Below are 21,884 nucleotides of genomic sequence, written 5' to 3'. Positions count from 1 at the left end.
GGTTGCATATTATAAAGATGGTTGACTTGAAACATATTTGTTTGATTTTTCCTTTATTCTAAATGACCTGAAAGGTTATAAAATGTTTGTGACATTTTGTGGTCCTAATAAAACGGATCCCATTAGCCAGTTTTGTATACTTTTTCCTTGGGACCAACATAGCTGTGATTGCTTTTTTATTGGGCAAGGAGATTTCAGTCAAGATAATTAAAAGCAAACAGAGTGCAATTAAAGCCAGAGATAGATGACACAGAATAATCAGTCATGGGGGAAAGAGAGAGGGAGGAAAGTAACAGTCTTGGAGGCTAAAACAAAAAAACTCATTTAAATCCTCTTTGGTGGTCAAGACCTTCAGATGCCTTTAAAAAAACCCATCCCTGTTGTAGGAGTGAAAAAATAAATCCGCTGCTTCTGCTTTGGCTTGTCCATATCCCAATCTCCTGCAAACATTTGACAGGAGCCAGATTAAAGTAGTAGACCTCTTTTGAAATTAATCACCTAGCTTGCCTCATCTGTTGCTTTAATTCTTGGCCTATTAAAAATGGGGTTGTTTGCTGCCCTTGAATCCTTGTGCCCCAAACTGATTGTGTGTAATTTATATCTTAGAATCCAAACAAATGGATGGCCTTAACAAAGAAGCCTCATCCCCCTGGATGACCGGACCCAGTGATGTCCTTTGTTTTTCAGCAACCTCTTCTCCTGTTCTGAAATAGCTCTCTTGTTGATTTTCCAAAGGCAATTCCAAGCCTGTTGATTTACACAAGCTGGAAGGGAGATGGAGAGCAAAGAATGCTTTTCTTGGAGGGGGGGAAGGGTGAGCTGGAGAAAATGTGTTTCAATTCTGAAAATGAGAGACATACATTTCTTAAAGCTGTTAAAAAGTCCAGGCCTCCGAGGGTTTGAGTTCTACATCCTGTTCAATGTTCCCGTATTTATCCCTCAATAGTATTGCATAATGAAAAAGGAACAGTAATAAAACAGAACCAGACTAAGATGACTCCAGGGGAGATAGCTGTGTTAGTCTGTTGAAAAACAATAACAAGGAGTGTGTGTGACAGTTTAGAGACTAACACATTTAGTATAACATAAACTTTTATGGACTACACTTATTGCCTGTTGCCAGCACTTTTAAATAATGTGTTAATGGTGCCAAATACAGTAAATGATTTCCCAGTGCAATTCCATCTATGTCTATGGAGAAGTAAATCTGACTTGAGTTCCCTGGCTATTGATTACAATTTACCCTTCTATTTTTTAAAGCAGTTTTGTAACTGATTTATATCAAACCTCAACTAATCAAAGTTTGAGATTCAAATGACAATATTGCTTTTTCTTCATTTAGTTGCAGTCATTAACAGGAAATCTTTAGATGGATGGCCAGTTGGTGCATTTTGCATGTGAATTTATCTATCCCACACTTTTCTTTCCTTGTTGGCACAATTGGATTGGGATGTCACGAAGTAAACTTAAAAGTCTTGAATGGATGCAAATCAAAAAGGAGGTTTTTTTCAGATGAGGCTTTTCAGGTTATTTATGAGTTTTATGGGGGATGTGTCAGAGAATTATATCTTCCATATGTAAATCTCCTACACTCAAGTACTTCATTTTTTCTTATCTGAAAAAAGTTTTGTTAAGGACAAAAGGTGAAAGAACTATGTAGTATCTTTTAAGCACTCTTACTGAGATCTCTTCATCTGAAGCAACTACCATTTAATTTTCCATGGCATTATATATATACACACACACACACACACACACATTCGAACCCGTGATGTCTGTAGGAGATGGTAAAAAAGGAGCAAGATAGTGGTTGTGATAATATGATTGAAAGTCTACTCGTTGGTTGCCCATACTCCATGGACACCTCTGTTTTGATCCTAATATCTCCCAAGCCTTTTTTAAATAATATTTTTATTAAAGATTTAACTAGAATAGTAAAAAAAATCCAAAAGAAAAAGACAAAAATAAAAGGTCTTAGCAAAAAGTCCAAATGGAACCCTAAATGATCACTTCAATTAGCAAATATAAAACTCATCATTCAATATCTGAACTCTAAACTATGAGCAAATCCAATATGCAATGTCATTTCCAGTTCAAATGTCAGCAAGTCCAGAAAAAACCTCCCAAAATAACAACATATTCCATTTTAACCTTGATCACATAAGCCAACGTTATATTCCTTCCTTTTAAATAAAATTGTTTTGCTATTCAAATTTATTTGAATGATTATTAACCCTTTCCCCAAATTTCTTCAAAACAATTTTTAAACAATTTAACAAGCCTCTTTTATAAGTCCATTAGGAAAAAAATATTCCAACTACCATATTGAATTCACAATTTTATTTCCTTCTTAATTTTTAGAGCCTCGTCCATTTTTGGGGTTATATGCAGTAATAAATTCTTGTTCACATTATGCTCCATAATCATATCAGATAAATTTTATTCCACACCATTTTCTGTAACAGCATCTTCTTGGGTAATTGCTTTTTCTGGGAACAGGATGCCCATAAAAACACATGACTTAACTGACATTATTGAAGTCCCATTGTCATTCCTCAACAATATCTCTGAACACCATTATACGTTGCTTATCTTGTTATGTCTCCAACATTGAAAATGATTTTCCTGTACACAAAATTGCATTTATTCTTTAAAATTAATTCCAAAGTCTTAATATTCAAAAGCAAATATTCCAATGTTTCTGAACCTTAATCCATTTAAAACTTTCTATAGTCCAAACCTTGCCTTGCTTTTTGCTATTTATTTTGAATTTGTAAAACTTATAAAGATAGTTTCATTTTCTTATAATGAGGATTGAAAGCATTCATCTAGTGTGTCATTTTGAAGGCGACTAATTTATTTAAAGCAGTTAATAGGCAATTTATAAAGGTAATTAGAAAAGGACATGTGACCTTAGTATCTTTTGAATGGTCTGGCTGAGATTGGTGTAAGAACATCAAATTCTCTCATCTTCTGATTTTTTTCACCTTCTCGAGTCCATTGCCTAGCATTCTCGTGAGGAGTAAACTGTATGAAACACAATGCGGGCACTCTCATGTCCTCACTTTCTCCAGAGAGGGTTGAAGGACTAAACCATAACCTTAACCCTCATTGTTCCTAGCCTCAATTGTCTGGTCTGCTGTTTATGGAGCAGTCTTTAGTCCACTATTTCTTTCACAGAAGTCCCCTAATATCTTCCAACTCTTCACAATATCCCCAAATCCTGAAAGGAAAAGTTGAGAGCAGCTCTTTGACAAGGTTGGGGAAAGAAACATTGCAAAAACATACATGTCCTTGTCCTCTGCAGCTGGTAAGCTGCTGAATGTGTCAGCATTATTTTTCTGTATTCCAACTTTATTTCAAGATTGCTAGCCTTATTCTATAGACAAAATCTCTTCACCAAAAGACATTCAGAGAACGAATCTCCAGCAGTTTCCAGGACAAATTATTCCACAATATTGTTGCTACCAATTTAAGTTTATTGTACAACTTCGGGAAGGAAATGGTGTTGTTTAAATAGAAATATAGCACTGTGACTGGATGGTCTGTTTTCCTCTCTTTAGTGTTTTTTTTTTAAATCAGATTTGATCTAGAGTCAAATGATGCTTCAAATAGATCTGTACTTTTTAAAAGAAAGTAGATAACTTCCCTGCTCCGCTCTTCATCTGCATGACTTCTGTTTTAAAGATACATTTAGATGGATGTGATTTTATATCATTTATCTGTTTAGACATTTCTGATTTAGAACAATCACAGATGTACTACAGATTTGTGGTGCTATATTGTCAGGCATGAAAAACCAGGTCTACACATGAAGGTCCAATTAAATCAGTTAAATTGATTTATTGCTACGCAGAGGAAATGGTTAGCATCTTCTTGGAATTCGGGTGTGGGAGGTGGTGGGGCTTGAACTTGCTTGCGGATATGTAGGGATTCTAGATTGATCTCTCTTTTTCTCCAGGTTCTGCCACTCCTACATGTATTTATTGAAATGATCAAGAATGATTATTTTAATCAGTTTCCAAACATTTTTTTTTCTTTTCAGGTTGAAAAGAAATATTCAGGTTGAATATTCCTGAATACATCTTTCTTTGATTAGTTGTTATTGTTGTTTTTGTTGATTTTTAAAAAATGTGTTAGCTGCAGACAACTGAAAGGTTTTAAGACAAGAATAAGTGAAGGTTCTAAATATCCTCATGGATGCAGCTGATATCAAGAGCATCATCTTTTTTGCTGAACTATCATTTTTTAAGTAGCAAGTTGATGCCTTTATTTTTTGGCCAAATAAACATGAAAGTCCACTTAAAACTGTACAAAAAGAAAAAAATTCACCTTTCAATAATAAACAAACTATAGAAAACAAAGAATACTTGCTTGTTCATTCGTTTTTCATTCACTCATAAAAGTGCCATATTTCTTAAATAAAAGCCCAATATCTTCTTTCTGATCAGTCCAATTAAACCACAGTGGTACTGTCCTGGCATAAAATAAACAAGTACTTGTTCTAAAAAGAAGACAATGAAACATCTAACTTTCAGAGGGAGATATTTGATAGTTTCAAAAATAGTTTCCAGAATCATCATAGGGTAGATCTTATTCTTGATTTATAATTTTGTGCATGAGAATATGAAGGTGGAATATGACTTCAGTAAGATTTTTTTTATATATAACTGTGAAAGAACTCATAGAAAAAAGTACACCAGGGCCTTGATAATATGAAGCTTTAAAGTATTATCTCTCCATCTTTCCTGCTCTACACATAGAGGTAGAAGATTCATATTGAACTTAAGATGGCTTGAAGGATCATATTAAATGCTATCCCTCATATATTAGCCATATGTTGCATACAAGGAGAGCTAATGAGATTCTGCCTAGAGCAGGGGTGTCCAAACTTGGCAACTTTAAGACTTGTGGACTTCAACTCCCAGAATTCCCCAGCCAGCTCTGGCTGGGGAATTCTGGGAGTTGAAGTCCACAAGTCTTAAAGTTGCCAAGTTTGGACACCCCTGTCCTAGAGTAATGTACGTTTTCACATCAAAAAATAATGAGATCCAACCTAAAAGGAGAAATTTTGATTTCAGTCAGTGGCAAACTCTCTTCTCATTCTGGACAAGACCATTTTTTAAATAAAAAAAGGTCAGCTGTGTCCACAGTGAAAGGAAGGCAGTGAAAGGCAAAGAGGAATTTGGAATGATGACTTTTACAACACAAGCCTTTCCCCATACATGCCCCAGATGCATTGCAAAGAGGACACTGTAGTCCTAACACAGATATAATGGCCCTTTGGCTTCTTTTATATAAGAATTGGGCTCCGCAGTTGCAAATAAATGCCTAAAATCTCCTGTTTGATATAACATAGATATCTTAAGGGCCAAACTACAGTATATGCAAACTAAATGTATTTGAGACATGAAGAAATAAAACTCCATCTTTTTCTACCAGTTGTCATTCAATCCATTAAAAGAGAACTTGATTTTGGCTGTTTTGTAATTTAAAAAGTGGGGGAGAACAACAGAATATTACAAGGTGGGCAAGATCTGTGTGCTGTCTTTCAGCTTGCCTCCAGAAGTTGTGAATGCCCCAACACTGGAAGTCCTTAAGAAGATGTTGGATAGCTATTTGTCTGAAACGGTATAGGGTTTCCTGCCTAGGCAGGGGGTTGGACTAGAAGACCTCCAAGGTCCCTTCCAACTCTACTATTGTATTGTATTGTATTTCATGTATTGCCCTTTATAGTTCACACCAGTGGTGGGTTGCAGACCGTACGCCCTGGTACGGGCGTACCGGAGCCTGCCCGGAGCACTGGGTACCATTCTGGTATGGTGCTCCGAAGGGCCCACCGGCCTGCCTGAGCTCCTTACCTGTCCTTTAAGCATTTGGTGCTTTCGCACATGCACATGGCGCATATGGCACCTGCGTGCCGCTTGGTTGAGCAGCTGGACCACCACGGAGGCTTGCGGAAGCATTGCAGGCAGGTACGACGCATGCGCGAGCCACGCACATGTGCATGCATGCCACACGCATCCATGTGGGTGACGCCGGGGCCATTCCAACCGTACCGGTTGGAATGGAATCCGGAACCCACCACTGGTACGCACCTTCCCATATTTCTATTAAATCTGAAAAGAATATATTGTGAGACAACTATTTCCACATTGCAGATTGTTTTCAAATTATGAGCTGTAAGAAGCCAGAGAAACCCCAGAATAATGCAATGAAGGGAAACACAAAATAGTACAAAACAGTATCAACAACAAGCCCACCACCTCTCCAACTCTCAAGCTCAGAAAGATTGTCTAGAGAATTCAGAATAACAACACGTCAAGATATTAAGAATAAAATAGAAAAACAGAAGTTTCTGGCATGAAAGAAAGCGCAGAGAATTTTCAGGACAAGTTTTAGTGGAGATTTAGCTCCCTTCTGCTTCACTGAAGTGTATCTATGCACTGGAGACATTAAAGAGGACATTTTAAATCCATTTTAGAGCTGATGCTTTCACTGAGGAAAAAAAATCACCCCTTAGAGCCCATTCAACCAGAAACCTCAGTAAAGGACTTCTCTCTGTAGAGCTTACATTTTCCTCTCTGTCTGCTGAGTGTTTCTCAACCTCACAAACTTTGAGATGTATGGACAACAAATTCCCAAAATTCCTGGTGGAATTCTGGAAGTCTACACATCATAAAGTTCATGGGGTTGAAAAGCCTACAGCAGGGGTGTTCAAACTTGGGAACTTTAAGACTTGTGGACTTCAACTCCCAGAATTCCCCAGCCAGCCATGGCTGGCTGGGGAATTCTGGGAGTTGAAGTCCACAAGTCTTAAAGTTCCCAAGTTTGGACACCCCTGGCCTACAGTGATCCCAAGTCAGAGCTCATCTGATGTTTGAATTTTTCAATTTTCAAAGTAAAATGCAAACTCTATGCATTTTTTGAAGTTTAATTTATATATATAAATATTCTATAATGCAGTGATGGAGAACCTTTTTGGCACTGAGTGGAAACTGGAAGGTGTGTGCATGCGCCTGAAACCCAAAGACCAGCTGGCCTGTGTGCATGTGCGCCCCAGACAGCTGGTCTCCAGTACAATGACTGCGACCCACCACATGTTTACTGGACCCGTGTCCCTCCTGGCTTGTACTGGCATCCTGGGAGGTTACACGCGACTGGCTCCTGGGCCTAGTGAACGCTTCGTTGGGTGAGGGGTCCCTTCCAGCCGCCTTGAAAGAGGCGGTGGTGAGACCCTTGCTCAAGAAGCCTTCCCTGGACCCTACGGAGCTGGCCAATTATCATCCTGTCTCCAACCTTCCCTTTCTGGCGAAGGTTGTAGAGAGTGTGGTGGCTTATCAGTTTCCACGACATCTGGAGGAAAATGATTATCTAGACCCGCGCCAGTCCGGCTTCCGCCCTGGGCACAGCACGGAGACGGCCTTGGTCGCGTTGGTGGATGATCTCTGGAGGGCCAGAGATAGGGGTTGTTCCTCTATCCTGGTCCTATTAGACCTCTCGGCGGCTTTTGATACCATCGACCATGGTATCTTGTTGCGCCGACTGGAGGGGTTGGGGGTTGGGGGCACCGTTTTATGGTAGTTTGGCTCCTACCTTTCCGGCCAGGCGCAACGTGTGTTGACAGGGGAGCAGAGGTCGACTCTGTGCCCCCTTACCTCTGGGGTGCCACAGGGGTCGGTCCTCTCGCCGCTCCTGTTCAACACATATATGAAGCCGCTGGGTGAGATCATCCGTGGTTTCGGGGTGGGATACCATCTGTACGCTGATGATACTCAGCTGTACATTTCCACCCCGAACCACCCCAACGAGGCCGTCGAAATGATGTCCCGGTGTGTGGAAGCCGTACGGGTCTGGATGGATGACAACCGACTCAAGCTCAACCCCTCCAAGACGGAGTGGCTGTGGGTTCCGCCCCCCCCCCCGGTTCAACCAGTTAATTCCATCTCTGGCCATCGGGGGCGTTCAACTTGCCCCGGTGGAGCGGGCGCGCAATTTGGGCGTCCTCCTTGATGCTTGGCTGTCCATGGATGACCATGTGACAGCCGTGGCAAGGGGGGCGTTCCACCAGGTTCGCCTGGTGCGCCAATTGCGCCCCCTATTGGACCGGGATGCCTTGCGCACAGTCACTCATGCGCTGGTGACGTCTCGCCTGGACTACTGTAACGCTCTCTACATGGGGCTTCCCTTGAAATGCACTCGTAGACTACAGTTGGTCCAGAACGCGGCCGCGCGGGTAATTATGGGGAGTACAAGGTACTCCCATGTGACACCTTTCCCGCGCGAGCTGCACTAGCTCCCTGTGGTCTACCGGGTGCGTTTCAAGGTCTTGATAACGATCTTTAAAGCGCTCCATGGCTCAGGACCTAGCTACTTGCGGGATCGTATCCTGCCCCATACATCCCTGCGACCAATTCGCTCGCACAGAGAGGGACTCCTCCAGGTGCCGTCCACCAGACAATGTCGGGGGGCGGCGTCTAGGAGTAGAGCCTTCTCTTTTGCGGGCCCAGCCCTGTGGAATGACCTTCCCCCGGATATTAGGACTACCTCTGACCTCCGCGCCTTCCGGATAAAGCTCAAGACGCACCTATTTCAAGTAGCTGGCCTGGCTCAACCATAGTTCGTTCACACTGCTCCTGACGGGTTTTTTAATTTTTGTGACTTTTAGACTTTTATTTGGGGATTTTAAACTATGTTTTAACTGCCTTTTCTTATCTTCATACCTCCTCCATGTACACGTGTTCGTTTATTCTGTGTGTGTATTGTCCATATTGTTTTTATGTGTTTTATTGTACGCCGCCCCGAGTCCTTCGGGAGAGGGTGCGGCTAAGAAATAAATTTGTTATTATTATTATTATTATTATTATGCATGCATGCCAGCCAGCTGGTCTTCGCGTGTGCCGGAATAACAGAAATCAAAAGACCAGCTGGCCGGCACACGCATGCTTGGTTTTTGGCAGTTTTGGCTACTTTTTCTGGGCTGTTTTTTGGGGGGGGCGTTGGCCATTTTGGGGGCTGTTTTCTGGTGCTCTAACACCCGCAAAGACCAGCCAAGCAACCAGAAGAGCAGCTGGTGACAGCATCTGTGCCCACAGAGAGGGCTCTGCGTGCCATCTCTAGCACATGTGCCATAGGTTCGCCATCATGGCTATACTGAGTTAGCACTAAATGGATCCAAAGAATATTTGTTGGGAGAGAGGGTTGAATGGCACTGAGAACTTTTCAATGTATTTAAAGTAATACATATTATTCTTTTAAAATATATACTAGTATTTCATTAGTTTAAAATACCACTCTATATTTCAGAATTAGCCCAGAGCCCCAATTCAGGTTAAGACAATTGACACTTCTTCCACTTTGTTTCATATGCCTTCATATACCTACCTACACTTAGGATGGCAAAAAATAAAATGAGAAAATTTTCATTGATATCCATGGAGGGTTTGTGGGTTAAAATCCCTATTTCGAAATGCAAGGACAGTAATAGAGAAGAGGAAACTCTTCAACCTCATGTGTCTTGATTCACATTGTGAGCCCTATATTTGCTTCAGTGGTGGGTTCCTACTGGTTCAGCCCAGTTCGGCCGAACCGATAGTGGTTTGGCAGCCTGGGTCACTGGATCCGGCGGCGACCCAGGCCTGCCACACCCCCAAACTGTTTTCCCGGGCGGCTGCAGCAACGGTACCATCTTGGTTTTTGGTTCTGCACATGTGCAGAACAATTTTAATTGCACTGCGCATGCACGCACAGCACATACCAAGCACACAGTGCGCACAAAGCACGCACGCTCACAGCTCGCACACGAGCAAACCAGTTGTAGTGCCTGCCAAAACCAACCTCTGATTTGCTTGTGATATCTCTTGATTTATTGGGTGGTACAAGGATTTCAGTAGTGATGAAAGCTGAATTGAATCAAACCTGCACTAATTACAATTATCTTTTTAATCTCCTTTCCACCCAAAGCAAAGGCTCCGGTTAATTATTGGAAAGGCCAGTTGGTTGTTATGTTTTTAATGTAACACATACCATTGTTGCATTGTGGGTCTCTTCCAAGGATTTTATTAAAACAAAAACAAAACAAAAAAAAACCCTCAAGGGTTGCTGTTTTGTGGACGTCTCTTTGATATGTTCCAAAAGTAAAAGTCAACATGCATTTCTTTTAGAGATAGATGTGCTCAGTTAGCTTGGTTTTTAAAGTAAAATGTAGCATGAATTACACTATCTGCCTTTACAGAGAATCAACATAGTGAGTGAGGTTTTCAAATCAGAAACATTACTTGCATTAACCTTTGAAATAAATCCTCTGTTGTCTCCTGGCAGAATGGACTCAGGATTTGAAAACTGATCCAATTTTTTAAAATTTAATTTCCGCATTAATTAGTTGCAAGCAAAAAGGGAGATGATAAGGATATCTTTACTAACAGCAATGCTAGCTGTGCTAGAAGGACTTCTAGTGGCTACGGAAGTGAACTGCCCTTTGTTTTTGTTTTTGTTTTGCAATAAAGCAATGAGATTTATTGGCATACACAGAATAATCTGTTTCTATGAAAGGCAAATACATCCAGCTCAACTGGATCTCCCTACAGAACCTTGAACTGAATTGTGCTCAAATGAACAATGCTTCTCTTCAATAGGAAGAAAAAGTTGGCTTCTTTCCTTTTTCCAGCAATAAACACTATTGAAATGCCATCATTGCACACTTTGGTGCCATACTTAAAATATATGCAGCCAACATGGCTAATTTGAAAGCTGCTGGAAAGAATATCCATCTGGTTCAGTTCCAATCAGGAAGAAAGACACTGGAAACATGGGAGGCTGATTGGAAAGATGGTTTAATGATGAGCAGAATCACCAGCGTTTATGTTTCTGGTGCAGCTGACCAACTGGTTTGGTCAGTATGTGGATTTTTATACACATTTTTCTACAGCATTTTGTAATATAGAGGCTTGTTTTGTGTATTTCGTTGTTTGATTTTAATTAGTTTGTCTCGCGAATGAGTCTAAAGTGCTGGCTTCCTTGGATTTTTTAATCTTGCTTAACAAATGTGATTAATCCTAGTTGCTGGCTTCCTTGGGGTTTTAATCCTGTCTTGAATGGATTACCAAATCTGCATTTTTAAAAAGTGGCCTCCTCGGTATCTGCTGCTAAAGCTAAAAGCTAAAGAAGATTGTCCTAGCTGCTACATATATGGAGACTATCTAGGAATTCCAATTCTGTTGGCTAACATTAGGAAATCAGAAAAATATTTCAGAAGAAGGCAATGGCAAATCACCTAATGCCAGGGGTCCTTAACTGGGCTGCATGAGAGATGGGCAAGTGCATGCACATGAAGCTCCCCTCGCATGAGCAGAGAGTACTTGAGATCACACATAAAGCTCCATTCACTCATACAAGGGCCTGCCGTTTGTATGAAAGCCTGCCACTCACACGAATGGAGCTTTGCGTATGAGCACAAGCAATCCCTCACTCACACACCAAGCTCCATTTGCGTGAGTAGAGGATATGCATGCCTGCTGTTTGTGCAAATGGAGCTGTGCATTCTTGTGCACCTGCCACTCAAACGCCCTCCCCACTCACTGGACCAGACTGCCTTAAGGGGAGCAGTATCTTTTGTGATGTTAATATTATTCCTGTACCCTCAATCTGTATATGTAAATAACTCACTTTTTTATTAATACTTTAATATTCTCATTTCAAAGAAACAAAATCCAGGGTAAGGTTTGCATCATTTGCAGAATTTTCAATTAGGTGAAACATTAAAAATTGTTGGGTTTGTTTCTAATATATTTAGAGGATGAACAAATTGACGAACAAAGCCGTGTATAAATTGAATTTTTCCATGATGAATTCTGTCAAAATTCCATACATGGAACATGGAAGCTTCATTTGACTTTTTAAAATAGCATTTGATAGTCCTGGTTCAGAAAGCAGCAAATTTAGTTTGCGACAGTGATACCACCAAGATTGACATATATGCTATAAATCAGGGGTCTACTACGCCTGGGCTTTGGCCTACTACCAGGCCAGGGCCTATTCGGAATTGGGCCATGTGACTGGGTGGCCGAAGCACCTGTGCGTGCATGCACACAGCTGAACTTGCATGGGCCAGTGGGCAGTTGTGCATGTGTGCACCAGCCCGCCACTCGCGCACGGGCGCAGTTCTCCTCTCCCACCACAGCTAAGCTGCAAAGTCTGGGGACCACTGGTATAAACCTCAGAATCAGCCTGAATGTGGAATTCTGGGAGTAGCAATTCCAGGATGCCTGAGGAGACTCTACTGAGCACACCCTACTAATATACTTCTATAAGGAACTAGCTATACTGAGATCTCAGAAAGATAAAAAGAAGGGAAAGCAGCAGTCTGTTCCATGTAGAGTAAACTTGTATTATTTACTATTAAATAATAAAAAGGTAGTAGGCCAATGGAACTCAGTATACTACAGCTTGACTGCAGAAATCTACATGATTTCCTCTTGATCAGTGGTTCCCAACCTTTTTGGGGCCAGGTGGGCTAAGCATCTCTAAAATCCTGATGACACCCCCCCTTCCCAATGACATATAATTCTTACTTTACTCAAAAAGTGAATTCTACTCACGCGGAGAAAGCCTAGAAGGCCATTAACCTGGTTTAAACAAGGTTCAAATTGCGCTCATTAAAAATCAAATTGTCCCCCCCTTGTGGGGCATTGGAAACCACTGATCTAGATGGACACTAAGAGACCCAGAAACATTAAATTTTTGCTGCCATCTAATGGTCACCTATATATTTGCATACAAAACCTAGTATGCCTTTTTTACTCGAATGACTCAAAAGCACTGCCACAGAAACAGATTTAGCGGGTCATGATGTCTACCAGCTTACACTCTGCTTATGTATGACTAAAGGGATGTATGTTCCCTAATCTGCATTAATATAGCTCAAAATAACTTTCATAGCAGCATGAAACTTTGACCTATTTAAAGACAGCAAATTAAAGCGCATGAAGGAACACAAAGAGTAACAAAATACTTTTACAATATTTTCCCCTTGAATCTTAGATCCTCTCTGCTGCATTGTGCCTAAAATGTTCCCCCAGTCTATCAATAAAACATTAAGGAGCTATGAATTTATTTCTTATTTATCCTTAGAAGCAGCAGTAGGGTTGCTTTTGTTGACCAACCGATTTGGATGAAAATCTTTCACTCCTTAGAAGTTGATCTAGCCCTCCCGCTTCAATAATACAATACAATACAATACAATACAATACAATACAATACAATACAATACAATAGTAGAGTTGGAAGGGACCTTGGAGGCCTTCTAGTCTAACCCCCTGCCTAGGCAGGAAACCCTATACCGTTTCAGACAGATGGCTATCCAACATCTTCTTAAAGACTTCCAGTGTTGTGGCATTCACAACTTCTGGAGGCAAGCTGTTCCACTGATTAATTGTTCTAACTGTCAGGAAAATTCTCCTCAGTTCTAAGTTGCTTCTCTCCTTGATTAGTTTCCACCCATTGCTTCTTGTTCTACCCTCAGGTGCCTTGGAGAATAGTTTGACTCCCTCTTCTTTGTGGCAACCCCTGAGATATTGGAACACTGCTATCATGTCTCCCCTAGTCCTTCTTTCTCTTAAGCTAAACATACCCAGTTCCTGCAACCGTTCTCCATATGTTTTAGTCTCCAGTCCCCTAATCATCTTTGTTGCTCTTCTCTGCACTCTTTCTAGAGTCTCCACATCTTTTTTACATCGTGGCGACCAGAACTGAATGCAGTATTCCAAGTGTGGCCTTACCAAGGCATTATAAAGTGGTATTAACAATTCACGTGATCTTGATTCTATCCCTCTGTTGATGCAGCCTAGAACTGTGTTGGCTTTTTTGGCAGCTGCTGCACACTGCTGGCTCATATTTAAATGGTTGTCCACTAGAACTCCAAGATCCCTCTCACAGTTACTACTATTGAGCACAGTACCACCTATACTGTACCTATGCATTCCGTTTTTGTTGCCTAAATGTAGAACCTTACTCTTTTCACCATTGAATTTCATTTTATTAGAGAGTGCCCAATTTTCACATACAGATCCTTCTGTATCTTAAGCCTATCTTCTGGAGTGTTGGCTATTCCTGCCAGCTTGGTGTCATCTGCAAATTTGATGAGTTCCCCATTTATTCCCTCATCCAAATCATTGATGAAGATGTTGAAGAGTACTGGGCCCAAAACAGAGCCTTGGGATACTCCACTGCATACTTCCCTCCATGTAGATGCAGTTCCATTGAGAACTACACGTTGAGTGCGGTTGGTCAGCCAGTTACGAATCCATCTGGTGGTGATGCTGTCTAACCCACATTCTTCTACTTTATCCAGTAGTAGGTTATGGTAATAGGGGGGCGGTCTATAAATCAAATAAATAAATAAATAAATAAATAAATAAATAAATAAATAAATAAATAAATAAATAAATAAATAAATAAATAAATAAATAAATAAATAAATAAATAAATAAATAAATAAATAATAAGGAAGTCAGATTGTAATAAATCAAATGTAAATAAATCAAATGTAAATATTCAGTAAGTGCTGCTTTTCTACATTGTACTGGTCATTTGTGACTAATAAAAGAGTGGTGCGGTGGCCTAGAGGTGGAGCTCCCATCTCACAATCAGGAGGCTGTGAGTTTGATCCTAGGTAGAGGCAGCTATTTCTCTCTCTGGGCACAATGATAACTATATCTGCTGAAAAAACTCCGCATTGGTGACAGGAAGGGCATCTGGCCAGTAAACACTCTGCTAGCTTCGTTCAGTTGCCCAGACACCATCCCACAAGGGATTATGGGGTCATTAAAAGAAGATGATTTGTGACTATTAGAAGGTTTGAATTCCTGAGAATCCCATAACAGCCAAGGAAACAAACCAATGGATCATTGACTACATCAACCCAGAGTTCTCTTTGGAGACACAAATTACCAGACTCAAATTATCCTACTTTGGACTCTGGAACAAGTTCTAATGTTGGGAAAATCAGAATGAAAGAAAAGAGGACAACCAGCAGCAACATAAGATGAACTTAGTTACCATGGGGATAAGTACATCATTGGCAGATTTGGAAGAAATGAATAGGGATAGATGGTCATGGGGAAAAACTTATCTATGGCTGCTAAAAGTTGAAAAGGAGATGATAGCTTCTCTATATCTATACAAAAGAAAGTCAAGTTATTCTTTTTCTTCCTTCTTTACGTTTTTTTTTGCATTTTTATTTATTTATGTTTCATATTTTTAACTTCCATCCCCTATATTGCTTTCTGACTTTTTCTTTCTTTTTTATTCTTTTTCTTCTTGCCTGTTTACTTTTTACCCATTTTTTAATTCAATATTTTTTTTTAAAGAAAGAAAGAAAACAATTTGACGGGACATAAGCAATTAATTGAGAAAGCTTGTACAAGATTTGCAACATACACTCTAAATGGTAGGATGTAGACCCAAAGAAGGGGACCTGGTGGCTCAGTGGCTAAGACACTGAGCTTTTCAATCAGAAAGGTCGGCAGTTCGGTGGTTCGAATCCCTAGCGCAATGTAACAGGGTGAGCTCCAGTTACTTGTCCCAGCTTCTGCCAATCTAACAGTTCAAAAGCACGTAAAAATGCAAGTAGAAAAATAGGTACCACCTTGGTGGAAAGGTAACAGCATTCCATGCGCCTTCAGTGTTTAGTCATGCCGGCCACATGACCACAGAGGCATCTTTGGACAGCCCTGGCTCTTCGGCTTTGAAACAGAGATGAGCACCACCCCCTAGTGTTGGGAACAACTAACACATATGTGCGAGGGGAACCTTTACCTTTACCTTAGACCCAAAGAAACTACACAAATGAAAAAGAAAAATTCTAAGACAAATTTCTGTCTTGGCTAGTTACCATTTCTTCAAGGACTTCCTGGATCTTCTATTACTCTGCTTTACTTTGCCTGTAGTTCCTATTGATTGCTTTAAGGAATGAAGTTAGTCCTCTGTTTTTCCTAGCCCTGGTTCATAGCTTCTATAAAAGTTCTAACTATTCCCATGTGAAGGGCTTGTGAAAACTGATTCTGTGAATATAGGAAAAAGAACACTTTGTATGTATATATCAGTGGTGGGATCCTGCCGGTTTAACAAATAGTTTGGTGATTGCATGCACATTCACAGTTTTAAAAAAAACTTACCTTTCACGTTACTGCTAGGGAGTAACACAGCTGAGGCGTGGCAATCGACTCTGCTGCGTGAATCAGATGAGAAGATATAGGTCAGTAAAGCACAGGGGCAGGCAGGTGGGGCCACCTGATCGTCAGAGCGAACCGATTCGCTTCCAGCTGATTGTCGGAATTACTGGTTCAACCAAACTGGTCCAAACCAGTAGAATCCCACCCCTGGTATGTATGTATGTATGTATGTATGTATGTATGTATGTATGTATGTATCTTTGTATGTATGAGGGGTGGGTTCCTGCCAGTTCTAACCTCTTCTATAGAAGATGTTCCACAAATCTACAGTGCCGTTTAGAACCGGTTCGAGCTCCCTCCCCCCATCCGTCCGCACATCATAAAGATGAAGAGTGAAACAAGGAATTCTGGGAGTTGAAGTCCACAAGTCTTAAAGATGTCAAGTTTGAACACCCCTGGAGGTATTTTTTCTAAAGGGTTATGGGTGGAAGGGTCTTGTAACTTGACAGCTTTAAGACTTGCGTGCTTCAAATGCCAGAGTTTCTGAGCCAACATTTTGGTTGCTAAGCAAGAGCATTGTTAAGTCACCACATTTTACAAGTTGGCCACTCCCACCCAGTCACATGGCTGGCAAACCACTCCCACCCAGTCACATGACTGGCAAGCCACTCCCACAAAGCAGGCCACACCTACAGAAGAGGTTCTAAAAAAATTTGAAACCCACCATGTATGTATGTATGTATGTATGTAAAAATATTGGCCACTGAATGCCAATGTGTTGCATACAAAACTAGGGGGAAAGTAGTATAAAATCAAAAAGGCCCAGACAAAAATAATCCAATAAACACAAAATCAATAAATCAAAAGAAAAAAGAAAAAGAAAACGGGATCTAAATAATAAACATCAGGGTTGGACTTGGGACCAAAGTCAGGTTTTAATGTTCTAATTATGGGAAGCCCCCCCCCCAAATGAAATATTTTGGGGGATAATAAAAGAGGTAGAATATTACATTTTTCCAAAGGAGAAATGGAGAAAAAACTTAACAGAAGCAGAAAGCAGCCGTAACAGCCTCCAGCAGAGGCCTCAAGTCTTTAAAGATGGATATTTTGTGCCCATTAAGAAAGACTGGGCCAGCCTATTCACAAACAAAACACCTTCGCCTCCAGTTATGGGATTAAAATTTACATCCTTCTCCACCCAAATTCTAAGAACAGGACATGCCCTTTAGGACAGAATAGGATTAACCCACCACCATTAGAATTGCAAAAGACACAGAACTCACTACATTGCACAATCCCCAGCAGCATTTCAGAAACTGTAAAAATTCTTGCACTCATCAAAGCTAGTTTGTCAGCTGTCCCAGAAATACACTGTGGTTCTGCTCATCAATAAATGGACATACTTTGCTAAGCAGCTAGCTTCCATTTTATTTCCAGCATCTTTCCCAGATTGGAACTGAACCAGGTGGATTTTTCTCCCAACAAAACCCTAGGAGAGAGGCTGCAGTCCTCATCTTAGAGAGGATACTGCTCCAGAGAGCACTGGGGCTGCAACAGAGAAGAAGCTCATAGATAAGTTTTCAGCAGTCAGCAAATGCCATATACACAATACTTTGTCTTCCTTTTCAAGGCATAGGGCAGTGATGGTTAACCTTTTCGGCCCAAGTGCCGAAATTGGAGCTTGCGCACGCTGGAGCAGCAGAACCCAGAAGAGCAGCATGCGCCCACAGAGAAGGCGCTGTGTGCCACCTCTGGCACACGTGCCATAGGTTTGCCATCACGGCCATAGCGTATAAAGGGCTATAACTGTAAAGCGTTTCAACTGTCAATCAAAACCGAGATATATATAAATATTCTATTGATATGCCCATTGAAGTGCTGGAACTGATTTGTACCAATTTGTGAGAGCTGATTGTTAACATTTTCAGAAATTTTGTGAGTTGCCTGAGAGCATAACTAACCACCAATGCCCAGCATACAATCAAATCTTCGATAGCGAGTGATGCAGGAGGTCAGTAGCCAGCAGAGTGCGTTGTCAAATATTTATCAGTACACAACTAGATAGGGCCCAAAATGTATGGTATGTGAATTTAAAGCGCACAGGTACTTTCCTACATTTGAAATCTGGGCTTGCTGTGAAACTGTTGACTGACAACCTTCAGAAAGCTTCAATATATTAGATAAATTTGATTGCCTAACAATTATACAAAAGGTAGGAATAAGATTTCATAATATTCATAGAAGAAAAACTAGGGTGGTTATTTTTCCCACTGCCCTGGATGCTTTATCACCCCTATTATTTTCATTCCTCTAAACATGTCTTCATCCTACAAAGCTACAGTATAACTTTGCCATGTTGAATTAGGTCCAAAAGCAAGTTGGTGACTTCAAATGCCACTTCAAAGCTTCTCATCTTGATATATTTCCTTTCAGTGATTCTGGCCTTTAAAGGAGGGGGGGGGGGATTCCCAACCAAGGCAAAAACAAGGCCAGCACTTTTTGTTATTTTTGAGAGATCCAGATCCATGAAGAACAGGAGGCCAGGTATCTTTGCAGTATCCTCCTGTAGCTGATCTTCATTGGGAACAATTTGACACTGACTTTAAAAGGTAAAACAAACTCTACCATACAATTTTTTTTAAATTAACTAATAGTATCTATTATTAAAGACCAATCAGATCCTTTTTTGCACAAAGTGATGTTTTCAATATAGCTATTTTCACTGAAACCACTAGAGGACACCTGCCATCTATATTTTGCTTCTTTTAATCCCCTTTCTAGAAGCTCCAAGCTAATACCTACAAAAAAAAGCCCAGGGTTTTGTCTTGAAGCAGGATTACACAAATACATTTATGATTGACACTGAATTTCTTCAAACTATTTGAGGAACTGAAAACAGCATTTCTTTTTCTCATTGTTTCTTTTACAACAAGTTGTGTCATTAGAATAGTAAGGAAGGGCCAAAAATAGTATATTGTTTTCCTATCTCGGAGGAATGAGAACTACTTTAGAATAACACTTAGTTACTTTATACTTTTGCCTGAAAGTGTAGTATTATTTTAACCAGCACTAATTATTTCGTTCATGTGCAAAATTTTCTTTCATAAGTGCAACATTATAGGAAGCTCACTGGCATAATTCTTTAAGACATTCACAATTTCTGTTGTGATATCTATTAATTTCTTAGTATTAAAAAAATCAGCAGACTGGAAGAAAGATAGCCAAATTAATTTGGAGGAGCAGTGTATGCTTATCAATGTGTGCTCACGAAGCTCCCTTAAATGTTTGCAGTGGAAGAAGAGGAACTGTAGGAGGAGGAGGAATAATTATTTCCAGAGTTATTTCTTCTGGACCACAGGGAAGCACTGATACATACTTATACAACTAAAATGATACCATTCAGTATTTTGCTTGGAAATGTGCCCAGTTGTCCAGGAAAAAAGATAAATATTTGGTGTGGTGGGACTGTGAGTTTAAGTCCCACCTTAAGCACAACACGAGCTAGGAGACCTTTGGCCAGTCACTCCCTGTCAACCTTAGAAAGGAGGCAATGACAAATGGCTACTTAAAAATTTGCTCAGAAAATTGGCAGGACTTGTTGGGGCAGTTCCCAGAAGTCAACAATGACTCAAAGACACACACACACACACACACCAGTGGTGGCTTCCAGATTGCGTTCCAACCGGTAAGGTTGGAACGGCCCCGGCATCACCCACATGCAGGTGCGTGGCGCGTGCATGCATTGTAGCTTCAAATGACACTTCCGCAAGCCTCCGCAACACTCCAGCTGCTCAGTGGAGCGTCGTGCAGGCACTCTATGCACCATGTGCGTGCGCGGAAGCTCCAACATCTTTAAATCATGGTAAGGAGCGCGGGCGGGTGGGTGGGCCCTCCGGAGCACCGTACCGGAATGGTATCCGGTGCTCTGGGCAGGCTCCGATATACCACCTGAAGCCCACCACTGACACACCCACACTAAAAGGTGATTCAAACAGAGCATCCTAATGGCAGGAAATAATTTGATGAATTGGTTTTCAGGAAAAAATATTGGTGCTTGGTCATGTTTTCTATTTTGGCAGAATTTCAAACTAACATTGACTTATCTAGGCCTTACTTGAAGCCCCATTTTCCCTGAATCATAACACTTTTTGCTCACATATATCTTCATTGGTTAAAAAATGCAGTTTATCAAAGGGTATTTTTGTCAAAATATTCAACCACTTGAATTAACCACAACAGTTAAATTCAGTTCTTCTACCTATCAATGCCCAGGGTTTGATACAGGTAGTCATCGACTTACGACCACAATTGAGCTCAACATTTCTGTTGCTAAACAGTACAATTGTTAAGTAGGTTTTGTCCCATTTAATAACCTTTTTTAAAACCATAATTATTAAGTGAATCATCACAGTTAAGTTGGCAAGTGATGGTTAAGTATAGCTGGCTTCCACATTGATTTTGCTTATCAGAAGGCCACAAAAGGTGATCCCATGACCTCTGGACACTGCACAAGCATTGACAAGAACCCAAATTTTGTTCACTTTAAAAAATAAATAAATGTACAGACATTTCTAAATTCTGTTTTCATTTTGTCATTTTGGGGAATTGAGTGTAGATTCATGAGAAAAAAAATGAATTTCAACAACTGTAGAATCAGGCTGCAGCATAACAAAATTTACAAAAGTGAAGAGGGGTCTGAATGCACTGTAAGCTTTAGTTCTGGAAGTAGGTCACAAAGTAGATGTAGAAAAAGAAAATGTCCTTTATAATTTAAATGAAACACACTTCTGAAAGGTATTAATTTTACTTGGGAGGGAAGTGCCTGCTGCTGTTAATAAAAGCTCTCCTGCCAGGGAATAACATTCCCTTTGGATGATTGATCTTTAGGAAGATGACAGTAAGTGTAGAAAAGGTTTCCTTCTTCTTCCTAACAAATTTCACAATATGAAATATATGTAAATCTCTTCACTATTCTATTGTGACTTGTGGCTTTTCCAGATGTGAGTGGCATTGGGGGTTTTTTTTGAGGGGGGATTGCTGTTTGAATGTTTGTCAAATGTTTTGCTTGACCCTGTCATTGACAATTCAAAATGTTAGGAAAAGAATCTTCATGTTATGTTTGGCACGGGGTAAGAGGAAAATATGCTTTAGTTTTTCCATAAACATGTTATAGGTATACATAAGTTGGCCCCGATCAAAGGTGACAGCCTCTATGAAAGATTATCATTTTAAAAATCATTTTAAAACTCATCAATTCAGTAACAAATAATGCACTTTTCTGTGAAATAAAATAAAGTATCTTCTTCAGACAGCAAATTTAAAGAATTGAGTATCTTAGTTACCAATATTTCCAAGTTTCTCAGCCTTTAAATATCCATTTTAAAATGTCAGTAGGCCCCAGATAATTACTGTGATCTCCTATACAAACATCTCATTGTGCCAACAGAATCTCTCATTTACACAAAATGAACTGGATGGACTGATGATGTCATCTATTAGAGTACAACCCCATAGTTATGTCTTCCTTTTTTCTGACATTGCATGCCACAAAGATAACAAATTTTTTAAAAAATCTTAGTAATTTGGTTTAAAGTCAAATATTTCATCATGTATTCTTCTGGAGAGAGGAGGAGGAAGACAAGAAGAAAGAGATGTAGTTCATATTTGGAAATATACTCAATCAGGAAAAAAAATAGTGATGAGCTGAATTAGGAG

The sequence above is a fragment of the Natrix helvetica genome, assembly GCF_964273705.1.
Source record: "Natrix helvetica genome assembly, chromosome: 6".
NCBI lineage: Eukaryota > Metazoa > Chordata > Lepidosauria > Squamata > Natricidae > Natrix > Natrix helvetica.
This window is presented reverse-complemented; position numbering follows the sequence as displayed.